The 22815-nt window shown below is 45.7% G+C and overlaps 15 non-coding genes and 1 pseudogene across 15 annotated transcripts; all 16 read right to left on the bottom strand.

Annotated features, from left to right (window-relative positions):
* Positions 1-887: 887 nt before the first annotated feature.
* LOC134953362 (U1 spliceosomal RNA) lies at positions 888-1029 on the bottom strand (annotated as a pseudogene).
* A 152-nt stretch (positions 1030-1181) lies between these two features.
* On the bottom strand, positions 1182-1345 carry LOC134950676 (U1 spliceosomal RNA). The gene has a single exon (XR_010183554.1). It is a non-coding gene; the product is annotated as a U1 spliceosomal RNA (small nuclear RNA).
* A 670-nt stretch (positions 1346-2015) lies between these two features.
* Positions 2016-2178, bottom strand: LOC134952429 (U1 spliceosomal RNA). The gene has a single exon (XR_010184953.1). It is a non-coding gene; the product is annotated as a U1 spliceosomal RNA (small nuclear RNA).
* A 152-nt stretch (positions 2179-2330) lies between these two features.
* LOC134950643 (U1 spliceosomal RNA) lies at positions 2331-2494 on the bottom strand. Its single transcript, XR_010183527.1, has one exon. It is a non-coding gene; the product is annotated as a U1 spliceosomal RNA (small nuclear RNA).
* Positions 2495-3155: 661 nt separating this feature from the next.
* On the bottom strand, positions 3156-3318 carry LOC134953183 (U1 spliceosomal RNA). Its single transcript, XR_010185465.1, has one exon. It is a non-coding gene; the product is annotated as a U1 spliceosomal RNA (small nuclear RNA).
* A 152-nt stretch (positions 3319-3470) lies between these two features.
* LOC134950447 (U1 spliceosomal RNA) lies at positions 3471-3634 on the bottom strand. Its single transcript, XR_010183365.1, has one exon. It is a non-coding gene; the product is annotated as a U1 spliceosomal RNA (small nuclear RNA).
* Positions 3635-6257: 2623 nt separating this feature from the next.
* LOC134953426 (U1 spliceosomal RNA) lies at positions 6258-6420 on the bottom strand. Its single transcript, XR_010185572.1, has one exon. It is a non-coding gene; the product is annotated as a U1 spliceosomal RNA (small nuclear RNA).
* Positions 6421-6572: 152 nt separating this feature from the next.
* On the bottom strand, positions 6573-6736 carry LOC134951540 (U1 spliceosomal RNA). Its single transcript, XR_010184262.1, has one exon. It is a non-coding gene; the product is annotated as a U1 spliceosomal RNA (small nuclear RNA).
* Positions 6737-7407: 671 nt separating this feature from the next.
* LOC134952851 (U1 spliceosomal RNA) lies at positions 7408-7570 on the bottom strand. Its single transcript, XR_010185237.1, has one exon. It is a non-coding gene; the product is annotated as a U1 spliceosomal RNA (small nuclear RNA).
* A 152-nt stretch (positions 7571-7722) lies between these two features.
* On the bottom strand, positions 7723-7886 carry LOC134951499 (U1 spliceosomal RNA). Its single transcript, XR_010184227.1, has one exon. It is a non-coding gene; the product is annotated as a U1 spliceosomal RNA (small nuclear RNA).
* A 671-nt stretch (positions 7887-8557) lies between these two features.
* Positions 8558-8720, bottom strand: LOC134953455 (U1 spliceosomal RNA). The gene has a single exon (XR_010185592.1). It is a non-coding gene; the product is annotated as a U1 spliceosomal RNA (small nuclear RNA).
* Positions 8721-8872: 152 nt separating this feature from the next.
* On the bottom strand, positions 8873-9036 carry LOC134951135 (U1 spliceosomal RNA). The gene has a single exon (XR_010183930.1). It is a non-coding gene; the product is annotated as a U1 spliceosomal RNA (small nuclear RNA).
* Positions 9037-9706: 670 nt separating this feature from the next.
* LOC134953383 (U1 spliceosomal RNA) lies at positions 9707-9869 on the bottom strand. The gene has a single exon (XR_010185552.1). It is a non-coding gene; the product is annotated as a U1 spliceosomal RNA (small nuclear RNA).
* Positions 9870-10021: 152 nt separating this feature from the next.
* Positions 10022-10185, bottom strand: LOC134951938 (U1 spliceosomal RNA). The gene has a single exon (XR_010184579.1). It is a non-coding gene; the product is annotated as a U1 spliceosomal RNA (small nuclear RNA).
* A 673-nt stretch (positions 10186-10858) lies between these two features.
* LOC134952666 (U1 spliceosomal RNA) lies at positions 10859-11021 on the bottom strand. Its single transcript, XR_010185141.1, has one exon. It is a non-coding gene; the product is annotated as a U1 spliceosomal RNA (small nuclear RNA).
* Positions 11022-11173: 152 nt separating this feature from the next.
* LOC134950558 (U1 spliceosomal RNA) lies at positions 11174-11337 on the bottom strand. The gene has a single exon (XR_010183457.1). It is a non-coding gene; the product is annotated as a U1 spliceosomal RNA (small nuclear RNA).
* Positions 11338-22815: the final 11478 nt, after the last annotated feature.

The raw sequence follows: 22815 nt of genomic DNA, 5'->3' as shown, positions 1-22815 counted from the left end.
TATTGGCTCACGGATGTCACGTGTTTTGGATAGCCAATAAGATGCCGTTTTGAGAACCGAGTAAAACCGAGTAAAACCGAGTAAAACCGAACCTCGCTCATCACTAGTCAGCATACCCAGAATGCAATGAATGAACCTCACCCTGGGAGAACAATCTTCATGACCAAGGTATCTCCTATGCAAAATAAGTATGATTTGGGATAGGGCTGGGGAGGGCCGCTGCTCAGGCACATCTCTGTCAAGTAAAGGAGATTCAACTGAGGCAGCACAAGGGAACTCTCATCTGGGGACAACAACTGCAGGGAGAACACATATTTTCAGATGAACATGGGAGGGCAGAAGGCTACCTAATACTGAAGCACCCCAAAACAACAAACAAAATGCAACAACTAGTGCAGGCATTCCTGGGGGAAGGCCTGCAGCAGATGGATTTGCATATGGTGATGTCATCCAAGCAGTGGGTCAAAGTTGGCTTCAACCCTCGTCTGCATATGAAAAGAGAAAAGGGGCGTGCAGGGCATGGCAGCCTTTTGCGGCGCTTGGATGACCCCTAGCTCGCATTAAACACCTTCACCCTCCTTCGGTGTGGGGCTCATGTTGGCCATGCCCCAGCCCCTGAAGCATTCAAGCTGATTTCTTGCAGCAGCTGGGCACTGTAACAGCTCCAGAGCTGCTCTGTAAGGCAAGTAAAAGGGTGTGGGCCCTGCAGCACTACCTGTAGTTTGCATTGTGCATTGTAAGGCACAAAGTAAGCAGACAGGAGGAGAAGTCAGGATAGTGCACAAGGGTATAGAAGGGAGGGGCTCAAGAAAAAAGAAGTGGAAACAGACAGCAAACTAGGCTGGAGAGAGACCTGAGACAAAGAGATCTGAATTATATGAGAGCCGACCAGGGGAAACACAAATTACGCAGTCAAGTTTCCCACATTTGGGGAAATCACAGGGGCAGCACACCCAGAGTGCAATGGGTGATCTTTGCCCAGGGAGAAGCAACTTCATGATCATAGTATCTCACCTGGCAGGTAAGTAGGAGTTGGGCTAGAGCTGGGGAGGGTCGCTGCTCGGGCACCCCCCTGTCAAGTGAAGGAGATCCAACTGAGGCAGCACAAGGGAACTCTCGAAAGAAGAACAAGGCTAGAGGAAAATCTGAGACAAAGAAATCTGACTTTTACCAGAGCTGACCAGAGGAAAGCACAAACACAGTCCCCCACTACCACAAATAATGCAGTCGAGTTTCCCACATTTAAGGAAATCACAGGGGTCAGCATACCCAGAATGCAATGAATGAACCTCACCCTGGGAGAACAATCTTCATGACCATGGTATCTCCTATGCAAAATAAGTATGATTTGGGATAGGGCTGGGGAGGGCCGCTGCTCAGGCACATCTCTGTCAAGTAAAGAAGATTCAACTGAGGCAGCACAAGGGAACTCTCATCTGGGGACAACAACTGCAGGGAGAACACATATTTTCAGATGAACATGGGAGGGCAGAAGGCTGCCTAATACTGAAGCACCCCCAAACAACAAACCAAATGCAACAACTAGTGCAAGCATTCCTGGGGGAAGGCTGCAGCAGATGGATTTGCATATGGTGATGTCATCCAAGCAGTGGGTCAAAGTTGGCTTCAACCCTCGTCTGCATATGAAAAGAGAAAAGGGGCGTGCAGGGCATGGCGGCCTTTTGCGGCGATTGGATGACCCCTAGTTCGCATTAAACACCTCCACCCTCCTTCGGTGTGGGGCTCATGTTGGCTATGCCCCAGCCCCTGAAGCATTCAAGCTGATTTCTTGCAGCAGCTGGGCACTGTAACAGCTCCAGAGCTGCTCTGTAAGGCAAGTAAAAGGGCGTGGGCCCTGCAGCACTACCTTAAGTTCGCATTGTGCGTTGGAAGGCACAAATTAAGCAGACGGGAGAAGTCAGGATAGTGCGCAAGGGCATAGAAGGGAGCGGCTCAAGAAAAAAGAAGTGGAAATAGACAGCAAACTAGGCTGGAGAGAGACCTGAGACAAAGAGATCTGAATTATACGAGAGCCGACCAGGGGAAACACAAATTATGCAGTCAAGTTTCCCACATTTGGGGAAATCGCAGGAGCAGCACACCCAGAGTGCAATGGGTGAGACTTGCCCTGGGAGAAGCACCTTCATGATCATAGTATCTCACCTGGCAGGTAAGTAGGATTTGGGATAGAGCTGGGGAGGGTCGCTGCTCGGGCACCCCCCTGTCAAGTGAAGTAGATCCAACTGAGGCAGCACAAGGAAACTCTCGATAGAAGAACAAGGCTAGAGGAAGATCTGAGACAAATAAATCTGACTTTTACCAGAGCTGACCAGAGGAAAGAACAAACACAGTCCCCCACTACCACAAATAATGCAGTCGAGTTTCCCACATTTGGGGAAATCATAGGGGTCAGCATACCCAGAATGCAATGAATGAACCTCACCCTGGGAGAACAATCTTCATGACCATGGTATCTCCTATGCAAAATAAGTATGACTTGGGATAGGGCTGGGGAGGGCCGCTGCTCAGGCACATCTCTGTCAAGTAAAGGAGATTCAACTGAGGCAGCACAAGGGAACTCTCATCTGGGGACAACAACTGCAGGGAGAACACATATTTTCAGATGAACATGGGAGGGCAGAAGGCTGCCTAATACTGAAGCACCCCCAAACAACAAACCAAATGCAACAACTAGTGCAAGCATTCCTGGGGGAAGGCCTGCAGCAGATGGATTTGCATATGGTGATGTCATCCAAGCAGTGGGTCAAAGTTGGCTTCAACCCTCGTCTGCATATGAAAAGAGAAAAGTGGCGTGCAGGGCATGGCGGCCTTTTGCGGCGCTTGGATGACCCCTAGTTTGCATTAAACACCTCCACCCTCCTTCGGTGTGGGGCTATGCCCCAGCCCCTGAAGCATTCAAGCTGATTTCTTGCAGCAGCTGGGCACTGTAACAGCTCCAGAGCTGCTCTGTAAGGCAAGTAAAAGGGTGTGGGCCCTGCAGCACTACCTGTGGTTTGCATTGTGCGTTGGAAGGCACAAAGTAAGCAGACGGGAGAAGTCAGGATAGTGCGCAAGGGCATAGAAGGGAGCAACTCAAGAAAAGAGAAGTGGAAACAGACAGCAAACTAGGCTGGAGAGAGACCTGAGACAAAGAGATCTGAATTATACGAGAGCCGACCAGGGGAAACACAAATTATGCAGTCAAGTGTCCAACATTTGGAAAAACCGCAGGAGCAGCACACCCAGAGTGCAATGGGTGAGCCTTGCCCTGGGAGAAGCACCTTCATGATCATAGTATCTCACCTGGCAGGTAAGTAGGAGTTGGGCTAGAGCTGGGGAGGGTCGCTGCTTGGGCACCCCCCTGTCAAGTGAAGGAGATCCAACTGAGGCAGCACATGGAAACTCTCGAAAGAAGAACAAGGCTAGAGGAAGATCTGAGACAAATAAATCTGACTTTTACCAGAGCTGACCAGAGGAAAGCACAAACACAGTCCCCCACTACCACAAATAATGCAGTCGAGTTTCCCACATTTGGGGAAATCACAGGGGTCAGCATACCCAGAATGCAATGAATGAACCTCACCCTGGGAGAACAATCTTCATGACCATGGTATCTCCTATGCAAAATAATTATGATTTGGGATAGGGCTGGGGAGGGCCGCTGCTCAGGCACATCTCTGTCAAGAATTTATAAAGTCTATACATATATATAACCAAATGTCAATATATATATATAGAACCCAGCGATTCTATCAAAACTTATCTATTTCACCAATTTGTTGCTTATTTAATCTTTATACATCTATTAATTTTCACCATATATTATAAAATGCTGCTCCCATAGGTAGTACTGTTCTACCAATAATAAACCAAATTTTAAAGATAATCACACTTGTTATTAAGGGAGCGCAAAAAATAAAATATACAAGCTCTTTATTTTTAAAAAATATATATAGACAGAAGAAACCCACATTCAATAAAATACAATGGAGTCAACATATATAGGCACCACTATCCATATCTAAATGTAATCAGGATCTATTTCATATTGCCCTTGATGACAACGGAATGTTTATTAAAGTGTCCAAAAAATCCTCCTGGATACAGCTGTTGTAATTTAATCATTACTTTCCAATTGTAATTGATACATTAAATTCCTTCTTGTGGATGAACAGCAACAGTTGTAACCAACGCCTCTTATTTACTGCAGTTAAAGTTCATATGTAACTCACGTGAGTAATGAAAGAAAACAGGGGGAGAGCGCTGTGATGGTTGGTGAAACACAGCGGTATGCTACGACCCCCGTTAACCGTGGCTGGATCTTATAGGCACTCGCGGTCGGGATATTTCTCCCTGCCGTGGGGTAGAGACCTCCTTTTGCTCGGTCTCAAATTGCTTTTTCCCCTTCACCGCTGTCTTTACATCAGACGTCCGCCGTGATGTAGCTCGTTCATGAACGGGCTTATATCTCAGCAATCAGAGTGTCCGGTAATCACCTTCCTTACGCGTTTTTCCGCTGTTATCCAAGAGCGGTTTCGTCAGAGGATACATCAGCAGCCTAGCAGGCTCTTTTTAAAATGCACCGGACCAATAGCATTACTAATTAGTTGATTGGATACATACATGTACTAATTGGATGCATACATGTAATGACTCACATATGGAACAACTTTCTAATTGCAATTGCACATATAAAGGCATTTCATAATATAAAAATAAGCAACATGGTGATTAAAAATAATAATAAAATAAGCAACAAGGTGGTTTAAAAAATAACAGAAAATATATAATCTATATACAGATTAACCTATAATCTTTCAATCAATACCTCATATCTATAATCACATATACATAATTCAGAGACTCAGCACTAAGGATCCCCATTTACTTATATAAAACCTTTTAGGGTAACATAAATCCATGCCATTACTAAAGCAGTTCTTGTGGCGCAGGGGAAACATCAAATGCACTCTATGCAGCTAGTCCCATGTTCGAATCCAACCTGCTCAGCTTAACATCCATATTATTTATTTACTTTTAATGGGATCATTCTATCAATTCATTTTTACCTTTAATTTTTGTTAATATTATTTCTATATTTCATTATTTTAACCCCTGGAATAACTACATTGCTGTTTAAACAACAAAAAGAATTGAAGAAAAAATAAATATTAAACAGACAATTTAAGGATTCGAAGATTTAAATATTTAAAGATTTTAAAATGTAAAACAGGGAGGGGGGGGAGGGAGGGGGGCATTTTGGGAGAAGGAGGGGAAAAAAATAAAAATAGAAAAAAAAATATATATAGAACCAAGAGAAAGTGTAAAAAGAGGATGGAGGAAGAAATCTGATGTTCATCATTACTAGTGGATTTTACTAAAGAACTTTAAAGGAACACACACAACAGGATTATACAGTTTCATCCTAAGAGGAAAGCTGTTTCCAAAATAGCTACTTCTAATAATTTTTTTATTTATTAAACATACAATAAATGGATATTCAATAAATAATGTATTAGGTAAATCAATAGATAAAATCTTCAGAGACTGCCAATGTTGTTCAGTTCGATGCTCTCATTCAGACCATCAGGTGTATGGGTACCCAAAGAAAAAATCCAAAATGCCTCCCTTGTCAAGTAAAGGAGATTCAACTGAGGCAGCACAAGGGAACTCTCATCTGGGGACAACAACTGCAGGGAGAACACATATTTTCAGATGAACATGGGAGGGCAGAAGGCTGCCTAATACTGAAGCACCCCCAAACAACAAACCAAACGCAACAACTAGTACAAGCATTCCTGGGGGAAGGCCTGCAGCAGATGGATTTGCATATGGTGATGTCATCCAAGCAGTGGGTCAAAGTTGGCTTCAACCCTCGTCTGCATATGAAAAGAGAAAAGGGGCGTGCAGGGCATGGCGGCCTTTTGCGGCGCTTGGATGACCCCTAGTTCGCATTAAACACCTCCACCCTACTTCGGTGTGGGGCTCATGTTGGCTATGCCCCAGCCCCTGAAGCATTCAAGCTGATTACTTGCAGCAGCTGGGCACTGTAATAGCTCCAGAGCTGCTCTGTAAGGCAACTAAAAGGGTGTGGGCCCTGCAGCACTACCTGTAGTTCGCATTGTGCGTTGGACGGCACAAAGTAAGCAGACGGTAGAAGTCAAGATAGTGCGCAAGGGCATAGAAGGGAGTGGCTCAAGAAAAGAGAAGTGTAAACAGACAGCAAACTAGGCTGGAGAGAGACATGAGACAAAGAGATCTGAATTATACGAGAGCCGACCAGGGGAAACACAAATTATGCAGTCAAGTTTCCCACATTTGAGGATATCGCAGGAGCAGCACACCCAGAGTGCAATTGGTGAGCCTTGCCCTGGGAGAAGCACCTTCATGATCATAGTATCTCACCTAGCAGGTAAGTAGGAGTTGGGCTAGAGCTGGGGAGGGTCACTGCTCGGGCACCCCCCTGTCAAGTGAAGGAGATCCAACTAAGGCAGCACAAGGGAACTCTCGAAAGAAGAACAAGGCTAGAGGAAGATCTGAGACAAAGAAATCTGACTTTTACCAGAGCTGACCAGAGGAAAGCACAAACACAGTCCCCCACTACCACAAATAATGCTGTCAAGTTTACCACATTTGGGGAAATAACAGGGGTCAGCATACCCAGAATGCAATGAATGAACCTCACCCTGGGAGAACAATCTTCATGACCATAATATCTCCTATGCAAAATAAGTATGATTTGGGATAGGGCTGGAGAGGGCCGCTGCTCAGGCACATCTCTGTCAAGTAAAGGAGATTCAACTGAGGCAGCACAAGGGAACTCTCATCTGGGGACAACAACTGCAGGAGGTACACATATTTTCAGATGAACATGGGAGGGCAGAAGGCTGCCTAATACTGAAGCACCCCCAAACAACAAACCAAATGCAACAACTAGTGCAAGCATTCCTGGGGGAAGGCCTGCAGCAGATGGATTTGCATATGGTGATGTCATCCAAGCAGTGGGTCAAAGTTGGCTTCAACCCTCGTCTGCATATGAAAAGATAAAATTGGCATGCAGGGCATGGCGGCCTTTTGCGGTGCTTGGATGACCCCTAGTTCGCATTAAACACCTCCACCCTCCTTCGGTGTGGGGCTCATGATGGCTATGCCCCAGCCCCTGAAGCATTCAAGCTGATTTCTTGCAGCAGCTGGGCACTGTAACAGCTCCAGAGCTGCTCTGTAAGGCAAGTAAAAGGGTGTGGGCCCTGCAGCACTACCTGTAGTTTGCATTGTGCGTTGGAAGGCACAAAGTAAGCAGACGGGAGAAGTCAGGACAGTGCGCAAGGGCATAGAAGGGAGCAACTCAAGAAAAGAGAAGTGGAAACAGACTGCAAATTAGGCTGGAGAGAGACCTGAGACAAAGAGATCTGAATTATACGAGAGCCGACCAGGTGAAACACAAATTATGCAGTCAAGTGTCCAACATTTGGGGAAACCGCAGGAAAAGCACACCCAGAGTGCAATGGGTGAGCCTTGCCCTGGGAGAAGCACCTTCATGATCATAGTATCTCACCTGGCAGGTAAGTAGGAGCTGGGCTAGAGCTGGGGAGGGTCGCTGCTCGGGCACCCCCCTGTCAAGTGAAGGAGATCCAACTGAGGCAGCACAAGGGAACTCTCGAAAGAAGAACAAGGCTAGAGGAAGATCTGAGACAAAGAAATCTGACTTTTACCAGAGCTGACCAGAGGAAAGCACAAACACAGTCCCTCACTACCACAAATAATGCAGTCCAGTTTCCCACATTTGGGGAAATCACAGGGGTCAGCATACCCAGAATGCAATGAATGAACCTCACCCTGGGAAAACAATCTTCATGACCATGGTATCTCCTATGCAAAATAAGTATGATTTGGGATAGAGCTGGGGAGGGCCGCTGCTCAGGCACATCTCTGTCAAGTAAAGGAGATTCAACTGAGGCAGCACAAGGGAACTCTCATCGGGGGACAACAACTGCAGGGAGAACACAAATTTTCAGATGAACATGGGAGGGCAGAAGGCTGCCTAATACTGAAGCACCCCCAAACAACAAACCAAATGCAACAACTAGTGCAAGCATTCCTGGGGGAAGGCCTGCAGCAGATGGATTTGCATATGGTGATGTCATCCAAGCAGTGGGTCAAAGTTGGCTTCAACACTCATCTGCATATGAATAGAGAAGAGGGGCATGCAGGGCATGGCGGCCTTTTGCGGCGCTTGGATGACCCCTAGTTCGCATTAAACACCTCCACCCTCCTTCGGTGTGGGGCTCATGTTGGCTATGCCCCAGCCCCTGAAGCATTCAAGCTGATTTCTTGCAGCAGCTGGGCACTGTAACAGCTCCAGAGCTGCTCTGTAAGGCAAGTAAAAGGGTGTGGGCCCTGCAGCACTACCTGTAGTTCGCATTGTGCGTTGGAAGGCACAAAGTAAGCAGACGGGAGAAGTCAGGATAGTGCGCAAGGGCATAGAAGGGAGCGGCTCAAGAAAAGAGAAGTGGAAACAGACAGCAAACTAGGCTGGAGAGAGACCTGAGACAAAGACATCTGAATTATACGAGAGCCGACCAGGGGAAACACAAATTATGCAGTCAAGTTTCCCACATTTGGGGAAATCACAGGGGCAGCACACCAAGAGTGCGATGGGTGAGCCTTGCCCTGGGAGAAGCACCTACATGATCATAGTATCTCACCTGGCAGGTAAGTAGGAGTTAGGCTAGAGCTGGGGAGGGTCGCTGCTCGGGCACCCCCCTGTCAAGTGAAGGAGATCCAACTGAGGCAGCACAAGGGAACTCTCGAAAGAAGAACAAGGCTAGAGGAAGATCTGAGACAAAGAAATCTGACTTTTACCAGAGCTGACCAGAGGAAAGCACAAGCACAGCCCCCCACTACCACAAATAATGCAGTCGAGTTTCCAACATTTGGGGAAATCACAGGGGTCAGCATACCCAGAATGCAATGAATGAACCTCACCCTGGGAGAACAATCTTCATGACCATGGTATCTCCTATGCAAAATAAGTATGATTTGGGACAGGGATGGGGAGGGCCGCTGCTCAGGCACATCTCTGTCAAGTAAAGGCGATTCAACTGAGGCAGCACAAGGGAACTCTCATCTTGGGACAACAACTGCAGGGAGAACACATATTTTCAGATGAACATGGGAGGGCAGAAGGCTGCCTAATACTGAAGCACCCCCAAACAACAAACCAAATGCAACAACTAGTGCAAGCATTCCTGGGGAAGGCCTGCAGCAGATGGATTTGCATATGGTGATGTCATCCAAGCAGTGGGTCAAAGTTGGCTTCAACCCTCGTCTGCATATGAAAAGAAAAAAGGGATGTGCAGGGAATGGCGGCCTTTTGCGGCGCTTGGATGACCCCTAATTCGCATTAAACATCTCCACCCTCCTTCGGTGTGGGGCTCATGTTGGTTATGCCCCAGCCCCTGAAGCATTCAAGCTGATTTCTTGCAGCAGCTGGGCACTGTAACAGCTCCAGAGCTGCTCTGTAAAGCATGTAAAAGGGTGTGGGCCCTGCAGCACTACCTGTAGTTTGCATTGTGCGTTGGAAGGCACAAAGTAAGCAGACAGGAGAGGTCAGAATAGTGCGCAAGGGCATAGAAGGGAGCGGCTCAAGAAAAGAGAAGTGGAAACAGACAGCAAACTAGGCTGGAAAGAAACCTGAGACAAAGAGATCTGAATTATACGAGAGCCGACCAGGGGAAACACAAATTATGCAGTCAAGTTTCCCACATTTTGGGAAATCACAGGGGCAGCACACCAAGAGTGCAATGGGTGAGCCTTGCCCTGGGAGAAGCACCTACATGATCATAGTATCTCACCTGGCAGGTAAGTAGGAGTTGGGCTAGAGCTGGGGAAGGTCGCTGCTCGGGCACTTCCCTGTCAAGTGAAGGAGATCCAACTGAGTCAGCACAAGGGAACTCTCGAAAGAAGAACAAGGCTAGAGGAAGATCTGAGGCAAATAAATCTGACTTTTACCAGAGCTGACCAGAGGAAAGCACAAACACAGTCCCCCACTACCACAAATAATGAAGTCGAGTTTCCCACATTTGGGGAAATCACAGGGGTCAGCATACCCAGAATGCAATGAATGAACCTCACCCTGGGATAACAGTCTTCATTACCATGATATCTCCTATGCAAAATAAATATGATTTGGGATAGGGCTGGGGAGGGCCGCTGCTCAGGCACATCTCTGTCAAGTAAAGGAGATTCAACTGAGGCAGCACAAGGGAACTCTCATCTGGGGACAACAACTGCAGGGAGAACACATATTTTCAGATGAACATGGGAGGGCAGAAGGCTGCCTAATACTGAAGCACCCCCAAACAACAAACCAAATGCAACAACTAGTACAAGCATTCCTGGGGGAAGGTCTGCAGAAGACGGATTTGCATACAGTGATGTCATCCAAGCAGTGGGCACGGTTGGCTGGAACCCTCATCTGCATATGAAAAGAGAAAAGGGGTATGCAGGGAATGGCGGCCTTTTGCGGCGCTTGGATGAAACTTAGTTCGCATTAAACACCCCCACCCTCCTTCGGTGTGGGGCTCATGTTGGCAATGCCCCAGCCCCTGAAGCATTCAAGCTGATTTCTTGCAGCAGCTGGGCACTGTAACAGCTCCAGAGCTGCTCTGTAATGCAAGTAAAAGTTTGTGGGCCCTGCAGCACTACCTGTAGTTTGCATTGTGCATTGGAAGGCACAAAGTAAGCAGACAGGAGGAGAAGTCAGGATAGTGCACAAGGGTATAGAAGGGAGGGGCTCAAAAAAAAAGAAGTGGAAACAGACTGCAAACTAGGCTGGAGAGAGACCTGAGACAAAGAGATCTGAATTATATGAAAGCCGACCAGTGGAAACACAAATTATGCAGTCAAGTTTCCCACATTTGGGGAAATCACAGGGGCAGCACACCCAGAGTGCAATGGGTGAGCCTTGTCCTGGGAGAAGCACCTTCATGATCATAGTATCTCACCTGGCAGGTAAGTAGGAGTTGGGCTAGAGCTGGTGAGGGTCGCTGCTTGGGCACCCCCCTGTCAAGTAAAGGAGATCCAACTGAGGCAGCACAAGGGAACTCTCGAAAGAAGAACAAGGCTAGAGGAAGATCTGAGACAAAGAAATCTGACTTTTACCAGAGCTGACCAGAGGAAAGCACAAACACAGTCCCCCACTACCACAAATAATGCAGTCAAGTTTCCCACATTTGGGGAAATCACAGGGGTCAGCATACCCAGAATGCAATGAATGAACCTCACCCTGGGAGAACAATCTTCATGACCATGGTATCTCCTATGCAAAATAAGTATGATTTGGGATAGGGCTGGGGAGGGCCGCTGCTCAGGCACATCTCTGTCAAGTAAAGAAGATTCAACTGAGGCAGCACAAGGGAACTCTCATCTGGGGACAACAACTGCAGGGAGAACACATATTTTCAGATGAACATGGGAGGGCAGAAGGCTGCCTAATACTGAAGCACCCCCAAACAACAAACCAAATGCAACAACTAGTGCAAGCATTCCTGGAGGAAGGCCTGCAGCAGATGGATTTGCATATGGTGATGTCATCCAAGCAGTGGGTCAAAGTTGGCTTCAACCCTCGTCTGCATATGAATAGAGAAAATGGGCGTGCAGGGCATGTCGGCCTTTTGCAGCGCTTGGATGACCCCTAGTTCGCATTAAACACCTCCACGCTCCTTCGGTGTGGGGCTCATGTTGGCTATGCCCCAGCCCCTGAAGCATTCAAGCTGATTTCTTGCAGAAGCTGGGCACTGTAACAGCTCTAGAGCTGCTCTGTATGGCAAGTAAAAGGGTGTGGGCCCTGCAGCACTACCTGTAGTTCGCATTGTGCGTTGGAAGGCACAAAGTAAGCAGATGGGAGAAGTCAGGATAGTGCGCAAGGGCATAGAAGGGAGCGGCTCAAGAAAAGAGAAGTGGAAACAGACAGCAAACTAGGCTGGAGAGCTCTTCTGTCTATATTTTGCAAACCTGCTCTTGTCCTCTCCAGCTGCTCCATGTAGATTTGACGTCTGGAAAGGTGCATAACCCACTGACAAGCAGGCACACTCCTGCATGAGTTTTCTCTCTCACTAGCTGGATGATACACAATCATTTGCATGTGCTCCACCTCCGACACACCACCCACCCAACCACCCAGTGACCAGAGCCACCCACAAGCCAACTGGCTCCGTGATTTAATTTGCACAGTGTAGTCATCCAGGCAGCATGTCCTTCTCAATGGAAGGATCTCTGGTTCCATGGAATCTTCCACATTGGAATGCTGCGGAATAAAAAGGATTTAAATATTCAGCTTGCTAGCATTCAATGTACCTGCGGCTTGGCTTTAGCACATGGGTCTTCATCCTGTGGCCCTCCAGCTGCTGTGAAACTACACATCCCAGCATGCCCTGCCACAGTTTTGCTATTAAGGTATGCTAAAACTGAGGCAGGGCATGCTGGGTTGTGTAGTTCCACAGCATCTGGAGGGTCGCAGGTTGAAGACCCATGTTCTAGCATGCCTGTTCTATGATGCATGTACCGTGATGTCACAATCAGCTTGGAATGGGGTGTCTAGCAGGCATTTGCTGACAGACACTTGAGGGAGACACACATCAGGAGATGCAGCATATCGGAGGTCTTCGATGCCTTTCCAGCAAATGCACACCACCTGCTGCTGGTCTGGACACAAAACAATGCCCACAATCGAAGTCCCAAAATGCCCAACTACAGGATTCATGTAAGTAGTGAATTTAGGAATGAATTTAGAAGTAGGAAATTAAGTTAGTTCACAAGTACATTCAAATTCAGATCTAAAGTCTAGGTAGGCCTCACGTCCTGGCAGCCCCCAGCACTTAAAAATGCCTTGATTAGAGGTAGAGAATTAAATGTAGATAAAAAGTAGACACAAAATAAGACTCCACAGAGCAGTTATCAGGTGTCTTTATCAATTGTTGCATTTAAAAAATCAAGCAATTAGGGAACACAATGTTGCAACAATGTAACCCTATTTGCAAAATAGTACTAAATAAGTTTGTCGATGTAAGACATTTGCAAAGGCGCATCCAAAACACGCTGGAAAATGCAACTGAATCTGTTTTTGGAGGCTAGAATAGGAAATGTGCATCGGTCCTACCAGTACTGAAAGCTCTTCTACCATCTCCCTTTTCTGAAAAGCCATTTAATATATGGTTCCCAGATAGGGGACATATCAGATATTGCCTTTCAAAAGCAGCAAATATCATACCACTTCTATTGCCATCAAAGATAAACATTGATTGTTTTCAGATATTGGATTGAAAAAGCAGTCTTTATTGACATAAAGAAGCAAAAAAACATACATAAACATTACACACATAAGTACTGTGTTGCAGCACAGATAAAACACAATACAAATGCTGTCGGTATAGTACAGTTCAAGAACTACAGCACAGGCCAGCCTACACTATAAATCATGAACTGCACTATACATTTAAACAATACAATAATACAACAGTTAATAAGGCTATGGGTGTGGAGTGTAAGAGGGTGAGGGAATCACAAGCCCGAAGCTTTATTGAAAGACAGACACATATAAAGGGAGGATTAATAAATACAAAGATATCCTTTACTATAGAATGTAGACCAATCCGGTCTTTCAACTCTTCCACAACTTAAAAACGGATAGTGTTCCCAAGCCTTCCATCCTGGAATATCTTCAGTCTCTCGCCAATGAAGAAAACAATCCCTCCAGCAGACTCTTTAACCACGATACAAGATCACAGCCAAAAGGGCGAGAAGCAACTACACTTGCGTTTAACCAAAATAGCTAAAACTTAGTGGAGGAAAGTGCAGTGCACCAAAACATAAGCTGACACAATCATGGAGAATGCGCCAGCATATATGCTCTTCTATCTATATTTTGCAAACCTGCTCTTGTCCCCTCCAGCTGCTCCATGTAGATTTGACGTCTGGCAAGGTGCATAACCCACTGACAAGCAGGCACACTCCTGCATGAGTTTTCACTCTCACTAGCTGGATGATACACATTCATTTGCATGTGCTCCACCTCCGACACACCGCCCACCCAACCACCCAGTCACCAGAGCCACCCACAAGCCAACTGGCTCCGTGACTTAATTTGCACAGTGCAGTCATCCAGGCAGCATGTCCTTCTCAATGGAATAATCTCTGGTTCCATGGAATCTTCCGCATTGGAATGCTGCGGAACAAAAAGGATTTAAACATTCAGCTTGCTAGCATTCAATGTACCTGCGGCTTGGCTCTAGCACATGGGTCTTCATCCTGTGGCCCTCCAGCTGCTGTGAAACTACACATCCCAGCATGCCCTGCCACAGTTTTGCTATTAAGGTATGCTAAAACTGAGGCAGGGCATGCTGGGATGTGTAGTTCCACAGCAGCTGGAGGGTCGCAGGTTGAAGACCCATGTTCTAGCATGCCTGTTCTATGATGCATGTTCCGTGATGTCACAATCAGCTTGGAATGGGGTATCTAGCAGGCATTTGCTGACAGCCACTTGAGGTAGACACACATCAGGAGATGCAGCATATCGGAGGTCTTCGATGCCTTTCCAGCAAATGCACACCACCTGCTGCTGGTCTGGACACAAAACAATGCCCACAATCGAAGTCCCAAAATGCCCAACTACAGGATTCATGTAAGTAGTGAATTTAGGAATGAATTTAGAAGTAGGAAATTAAGTTAGTTCACAAGTGCATTCAAATTCAGATCTAAAGTCTAGGTAGGCCTCACGTCCTGGCAGCCCCCAGCATTTAAAAATGCCTTGATTAGAGGTAGGGAATTAAATGTAGATAAGAAGTAGATGCAAAATAAGACTCCACAGAGCAGTTATCAGGTGTCTTTATCAATTGTTGCATTTAAAAAATCAAGCAATTAGGGAACACAATGTTGCAACAATGTAACCCTATTTGCAAAATAGTACTAAATAAGTTTGTCGATGTAAGACATTTGCAAAGGCGCATTTAAAACACACTGGAAAATGCAACTGAATCTGTTTTTGGAGGCTAGAATAGGAAATGTGCATCGGTCAAACAAGTACTGAAAGCTCTTCTACCATCTTCCTTTTCTGAAAAGCCATTTAATATATGGTTCCCAGATAGGGGACATATCAGATATTGCCTTTCAAAAGCAGCAAATATCATACCACTTCTATTGCCATCAAAGATAAACATTGATTGTTTTCAGATATTGGATTGAAAAAGCAGTCTTTATTGACATAAAGAAGCAAAAAAACATACATAAACATTACACACATAAGTACTGTGTTGCAGCACAGATAAAACACAATACAAATGCTGTCGGTATAGTACAGTTCAAGAACTACAGCACAGGCCAGCCTACACTATAAATCATGAACTGCACTATACATTTAAACAATACAATAATACAACAGTTAATAAGGCTATGGGTGTGGAGTGTAAGAGGGTGAGGGAATCACAAGACCGAAGCTTTATTGTAACACAGACACATATAAGGGGAGGGGCAATAAATAGAAAGGTATCCTTTACTATAGAATGTAGTCCAATCCGACCTCTGTGCTCTTCCACAACTGAAAAACGGATAGTGTTCCCAAGCCTTCCATCCTGGAATATCTTTGGTCTTTCGCCAATGAAGAAAACAATCCCTCCCTCCAGCAGACCCTTCAACCACGATACAAGATCACAGCCAAAAGGCCGAGAAGCAACTACACTTGAGCTTAACAAAAATGGCTAAAACTTAGTGGAGGAAAGTGCAGTGCACCAAAACATAAGCTGACACAATCATGGAGAATGTGCCAGCATATATGCTCTTCTATCTATATTTTGCAAACCTGCTCTTGTCCCCTCCAGCTGCTCTATGTAGATTTGACGTCTGGCAAGGTGCATAACCCACTGACAAGCAGGCACACTCCTGCATGAGTTTTCTCTCTCACTAGCTGGATGATACACAATCATTTGCATGTGCTCCACCTCCGACACACCACCCACCCAACCACCCAGTCACCAGAGCCACCCACAAACCAACTAGCTCCGTGATTTAATTTGCACAGTGTAGTCATCCAGGCAGCATGTCCTTCTCAATGGAAGGATCTCTGGTTCCATGGAATCTTCCACATTGGAATGCTGCGGAACAAAAAGGATTTAAATATTCAGCTTGCTAGCATTCAATGTACCTGCGGCTTGGCTCTAGCACATGGGTCTTCATCCTGTGGCCCTCCAGCTGCTGTGAAACTACACATCCCAGCATGCCCTGCCACAGTTTTGCTATTAAGGTATGCTAAAACTGAGGCAGGGCATGCTGGGATGTGTAGTTCCACAGCAGCTGGAGGGTCGCAGGTTGAAGACCCATGTTCTAGCATGCCTGTTCTATGATGCATGTACCGTGATGTCACAATCAGCTTGGAATGGGGTGTCTAGCAGGCATTTGCTGACAGCCACTTGAGGGAGACACACATCAGGAGATGCAGCATATCGGAGGTCTTCGATGCCTTTCCAGCAAATGCACACCACCTGCTGCTGGTCTGGACACAAAACAATGCCCACAATCGAAGTCCCAAAATGCCCAACTACAGGATTCATGTAAGTAGTGAATTTAGGAATGAATTTAGAAGTAGGAAATTAAGTTAGTTCACAAGTACATTCAAATTCAGATCTAAAGTCTAGGTAGGCCTCACGTCCTGGCAGTTCCCAGCACTTAAAAATGCCTTGATTAGAGGTAGAGAATTAAATGTAGATAAAAAGTAGACACAAAATAAGACTCCACAGAGCAGTTATCAGGTGTCTTTATCAATTGTTGCATTTAAAAAATCAAGCAATTAGGGAACACAATGTTGCAACAATGTAACCCTATTTGCAAAATAGTACTAAATAAGTTTGTCGATGTAAGACATTTGCAAAGGCGCATCCAAAACACGCTGGAAAATGCAACTGAATCTGTTTTTGGAGGCTAGAATAGGAAATGTGCATCGGTCCTACCAGTACTGAAAGCTCTTCTACCATCTCCCTTTTCTGAAAAGCCATTTAATATATGGTTCCCAGATAGGGGACATATCAGATATTGCCTTTCAAAAGCAGCAAATATCATACCACTTCTATTGCCATCAAAGATAAACATTGATTGTTTTCAGATATTGGATTGAAAAAGCAGTCTTTATTGACATAAAGAAGCAAAAAAACATACATAAACATTACACACATAAGTACTGTGTTGCAGCACAGATAAAACACAATACAAATGCTGTCGGTATAGTACAGTTCAAGAACTACAGCACAGGCCAGCCTACACTATAAATCATGAACTGCACTATACATTTAAACAATACAATAATACAACAGTTAATAAGGCTATGGGTGTGGAGTGTAAGAGGGTGAGGGAATCACAAGCCCGAAGCTTTATTGAAAGACAGACACATATAAAGGGAGGATTAATAAATACAAAGATATCCTTTACTATAGAATGTAGTCCAATCCGGTCTTTCAACTCTTCCACAACTGAAAAACGGATAGTGTTCCCAAGCCTTCCATCCTGGAATATCTTCAGTCTCTCGCCAATGAAGAAAACAATCCCTCCAGCAGACTCTTTAACCACGATACAAGATCACAGCCAAAAGGGCGAGAAGCAACTACACTTGCGTTTAACCAAAATAGCTAAAACTTAATGGAGGAAAGTGCAGTGCACCAAAACATAAGCTGACACAATCATGGAGAATGCGCCAGCATATATGCTCTTCTATCTATATTTTGCAAACCTGCTCTTGTCCCCTCCAGCTGCTCCATGTAGATTTGACGTCTGGCAAGGTGCATAACCCACTGACAAGCAGGCACACTCCTGCATGAGTTTTCACTCTCACTAGCTGGATGATACACATTCATTTGCATGTGCTCCACCTCCGACACACCGCCCACCCAACCACCCAGTCACCAGAGCCACCCACAAGCCAACTGGCTCCGTGACTTAATTTGCACAGTGCAGTCATCCAGGCAGCATGTCCTTCTCAATGGAATAATCTCTGGTTCCATGGAATCTTCCGCATTGGAATGCTGCGGAACAAAAAGGATTTAAACATTCAGCTTGCTAGCATTCAATGTACCTGCGGCTTGGCTCTAGCACATGGGTCTTCATCCTGTGGCCCTCCAGCTGCTGTGAAACTACACATCCCAGCATGCCCTGCCACAGTTTTGCTATTAAGGTATGCTAAAACTGAGGCAGGGCATGCTGGTATATGTAGTTCCACAGCAGCTGGAGGGTCGCAGGTTGAAGACCCATATTCTAGCATGCCTGTTCTATGATGCATGTTCCGTGATGTCACAATCAGCTTGGAATGGGGTGTCTAGCATGCATTTGCTGACAGCCACTTGAGGGAGACACACATCAGGAGATGCAGCATATCGGAGGTCTTCGATGCCTTTCCAGCAAAATGCACACCACCAGCTGCTGGTCTGGACACAAAACAATGCCCACAATTGAAGGCTCAAAATGCCCAACTACAGGATTAATATAAGTAGTGAATTTAGGAATGAATTTAGAAGTAGGAAATTAAGTTAGTTCACAAGTACATTCAAATTCAGATCTAAAGTCTAGGTAGGCCTCACGTCCTGGCAGCCCCCAGCATTTAAAAATGCCTTGATTAGAGGTAGGGAATTAAATGTAGATAAGAAGTAGACACAAAATAAGACTCCACAGAGCAATTATCAGGTGTCTTTATCAATTGTTGCATTTAAAAAAATCAAGCAATTAGGGAACACAATGTTGCGACAATGTAACCCTATTTGCAAAATAGTACTAAATAAGTTTGTCGATGTAAGACATTTGCAAAGGCGCAAACAAAACACGCTGGAAAATGCAACTGAATCTGTTTTTGGAGGTTAGAATAGATGCAGGATCAAGTAGCTCAATGGGTAGGGTATTTGATTAGAATTCAACAGGTTATAGGTTTGAATCCTGGGTATGATAGTTTGAGGTGTTATTTAATAAAGTATGTTTATATACTAGTCACACATGGCTTACTTGTACAAATGGCATGTCACCAGTTAGTGCTGACTGCTAATATGCCATTTGCACAAACACGCCATGTGTGACTGTATATGCATTTAAGGAGGGCACCCCGGCAATACCACAAACCATTGAGTGTCAAGTATACTAGATATATCTTCATATCTCATGTGCTTTCTCTGAGACCAATCTTGTTATGCCCCTTCCCCACAAGGCATGCGCCTTTTGTCTATATTGCAAAAATGGGGAGGGGGGGGGGCATATAATTATCTGTCACAGGGCACCAAAAAGTCTAGTTATGGCTCTGGTATGCATTATGTAATCTGGCAGACCATATCTCCAACACTGGCTGGTTGGAATAGAAATCCGGTTATCTATGTGAGCAAATGACCATCAACGATTTACTCTCAAACACTAGAAAATGGACAAAAATGGTCCCCTAAACAAATTGGTTAAATTTTGGGTTTAACCAATTTGTGTAATGACCATTTTTGACCACTTTTCTAGTGTTTGGGAGCAAATGGTTAATTGACATTTGCTCCTATACATTACCAGATTTTCATTCCATCCATCCAGACTGGATAGATAGCCTGACAGATAATTGTGTAGTGTACGCCCAGGATAACTGTCAGTTGTGCTTTCTTTTATGACGGCACATAAATGGGTGGGCAGATCCAGAGCAAGCACTGCCCACTCATGCATAGTTGTCAACTGATGTGAAGTTCCAGGGGGCAATCTCAGTTATAAAGAAAAGTATCTGGAAATTGTCCCTAGTTTAAAAAAAAAATAAAAAAAAATTGATCAACTCCATTTATTTAGTATGATATCCCAGGTGATAGGATGCCGGCAGTCAGAACAACATACTTTATTAAATAACACATCTCAAACTACCATACCCAGGATTCAAACCTATAACCTGTTGAATTCTAATCAAACACTCTACCTATTGAGCTATTTGATCCTGCATAAAAATTGTGAACATTATATGAAGCTATTGGTACTTTGAAAAAAAAAGTATCAGCATTACAACGCAGCAGATCCATGCAGTTTGCAGCCACACACTACATGTATCTGCTCAGCCACAATGCTGATTATTTCTTCACAAAGTACAAGGTGAGCTCCAAACAGAATTCTCTAGCTTAGAATTATGCCAAACCTAGAAGTCGGGCCCCCCACCCTGGGATCCCCCAGAGGGAGGCCTGCACCGTCATGCGGCAGGCTTGTCCGTTTTGGAAGCAGGCTGATGGGCAGCCCAGGCTTGCTTCAGTCTGGGCTTGGCAGGTCTGGAAGCATGAGCTTGCTTTGGGTATGCCTGACCTTGGGTACGCTTTACCTTGAGGATGAAAGGGCCAAGGGAAAGTACTTTTAGCCTTCTGCGTGGTAGAAGTCATACTAGGTAGGCAAGCTGTTTTAGCGGTAGCCAGATCAGCTACAATCTTATTGAGGTCTTCTCCAAAGAGAGTGTCTCCCTTGAAAGGAAGCACCTCCAGGGTTTTCTTGGAATCCATATCCACCGACCAGGATCTCAACCAGCTGTATAAAGTATTACCTTGGAACTGGCTCTCCACTCCCCATTATCTGGTTATCATGGCTTCCTCCGCCAGTGTCCAGACTCGCTTGCTGAAGCTCGGCCACTTCTTCCTAGCAGCAGGCTCCTGGATCACTGGGCAGCAGAGGTGCTTGGGAGCCGGAAGGGGGCGGAGCAATCAGGCAGGCAGTTGCAGTGCTGCCCAGCTATCTGTGGTGTGAGAAGAAGCAGGGGCACCCCACCGCTGGCAGTGCTGCAGCTAGCGGTGGTGGCAGCGGCGAGGCTGCTGGGCTGGGTCTTTAAAAAGGTGGAAAGAAGGGTGTTACGGCATGGAATGTACAAACTGCGAGACCCTGCTGGTAGCGCCTTTGTCTATTTAGTAGGAAGGGCACGTAACAGCCGGAGGGCAATGGAGGAAGCCCCTTTAGGGCTGGAGCCCGGCGGCAACTGACTCCGTTGTCTCTGGCAGTTCCGCCCCTGGACTAGAGGAATGGTCAAGAACATGGCAACATTTAATGCCAAAAAATGCAAAATCATACACGTCTCAAAAATACAAAGGCTAACTATAATATTAAGGGCATTATAATGGCAAGAGGAAAGCTATCTAAGTATTACTATTTCAGGTGAGCAATGTAACAAAGCAATAGGAAAGGCAAGTCAGATGCTTGTTTGCATAGGTAAAGAACCAGTAGCAGAAAAAAGTAATACAGGTTGAGTATCCCATATCCAAATATTCCGAAATACGGACTTTTTTGAGTGAGACTGAGATAGTGAAACCTTTGTTTTTTGATGGCTCAGTGTACACAAACTTTGTTTAATACTCAAAGTTATTAAAAATATTGTATTAAATGAACTTCAGACTGTGTGTATAAGGTGTATATGACACATAAATGAATTCTGTGAATGTACACACACTTTGTTTAATGCACAAAGTTATAAAAAATATTGTCTAAAATGACCTTCAGGCTGTGTGTATATGGTATATATGAAACATAAATGCATTCTGTGCTTAGATTTAGGTCCCATCACCATAATATCTCGTTATGGTATGCAATTATTCCAAAATACAGAAAAATCCGATATCCTAATGACGCGGTTGTTGTTTTTGGGAGTGATACTGGACACAGAAGAGGTTTTCTTCTAGTGGAATGGCTCTGGAGATCCAGAGTCTGGTCAAACAAATTCTGAAACCAGCAAGAGTGTTAATCCATCAATGCATTCGGTTGCTGGGGAAGATGGTTGCGGCCTACGAGGCCATTCAGTTTGGCAGGCTCCATGCCAGAGTGTTCCAGTGGGACCTGTTGGACAAGTGGTCCGGATCCCACCTACACATGCACCGGAGGATAATCCTGTCTTCCAAGACCAGAATCTCACTCCATTGGTGGCTGCACAGTTCTCACCACCTAGAGGGGCGATAGTTTGGGATCCAGGACGGGATCCTAGGGACCACGGATGCAACCCTCCGAGGCTGGGGAGCAGTCACACAGGGGGAAAACATCCAAGGAAGATGGTCAAGTCAGGAAAGTTGTCTCCACATAAATGTTCTGGAGTTAAGGGCCATTTAATAACTGCAGACACAGTACGCACTGGGACGGGTGCCCAGCATCCTCTACGGACTAAGAGAAAAGGATTTACCAGTAGGTATTAAAATCCTATTTTCTCTAAAGTCCTAGAGGATGCTGGGGACTCCGTAAGGACCATGGGGATAGACGGGCTCCGCAGGAGACATGGGCACTTTAAGAAAGACTTTAGTTCTGGGTGTGCACTGGCTCCTCCCTCTATGCCCCTCCTCCAGACCTCAGTTTGATACTGTGCCCAGTGGAGACTGGGTGCTTTTCAGGAGCTCTCCTGAGCTTTCTGACAGAAAGTATTTTGTTAGGTTTTTAATTTTCAGGGAGCACTGCTGGCAACAGACTCCCTCATCGAGGGACTGAGGGGAGAGAAGCAGCCCTACTCTCTGAGTTGCAAGGTCCTGCTTCTTAGGCTACTGGACACCATTAGCTCCAGAGGGATTGGTACGCAGGATCTCACCCTCGCCGTCCGTCCCAGAGCCGCGCCTCCGTCCCCCTCGCAGAGCCGGAAGATAGAAGCCGGGTGAGTATGAGAAGAAAAGAAGACTTCAGAGGCGGCAGAAGACTTCATGATCTTCACTGAGGTAACGCACAGCACTGCAGCTGTGTGCCTTTGCTCCCATACACCTCACATACTCCGGTCACTGTAAGGGTGCAGGGCGCAGGGGGGGCGCCCTGGGCAGCAATATAAACCTCTTTCGC

Source organism: Pseudophryne corroboree, chromosome 8, assembly GCF_028390025.1.
Source record: "Pseudophryne corroboree isolate aPseCor3 chromosome 8, aPseCor3.hap2, whole genome shotgun sequence".
Classification (NCBI taxonomy): Eukaryota; Metazoa; Chordata; class Amphibia; order Anura; family Myobatrachidae; genus Pseudophryne; species Pseudophryne corroboree.
This window is presented reverse-complemented; position numbering and strand designations above follow the sequence as displayed.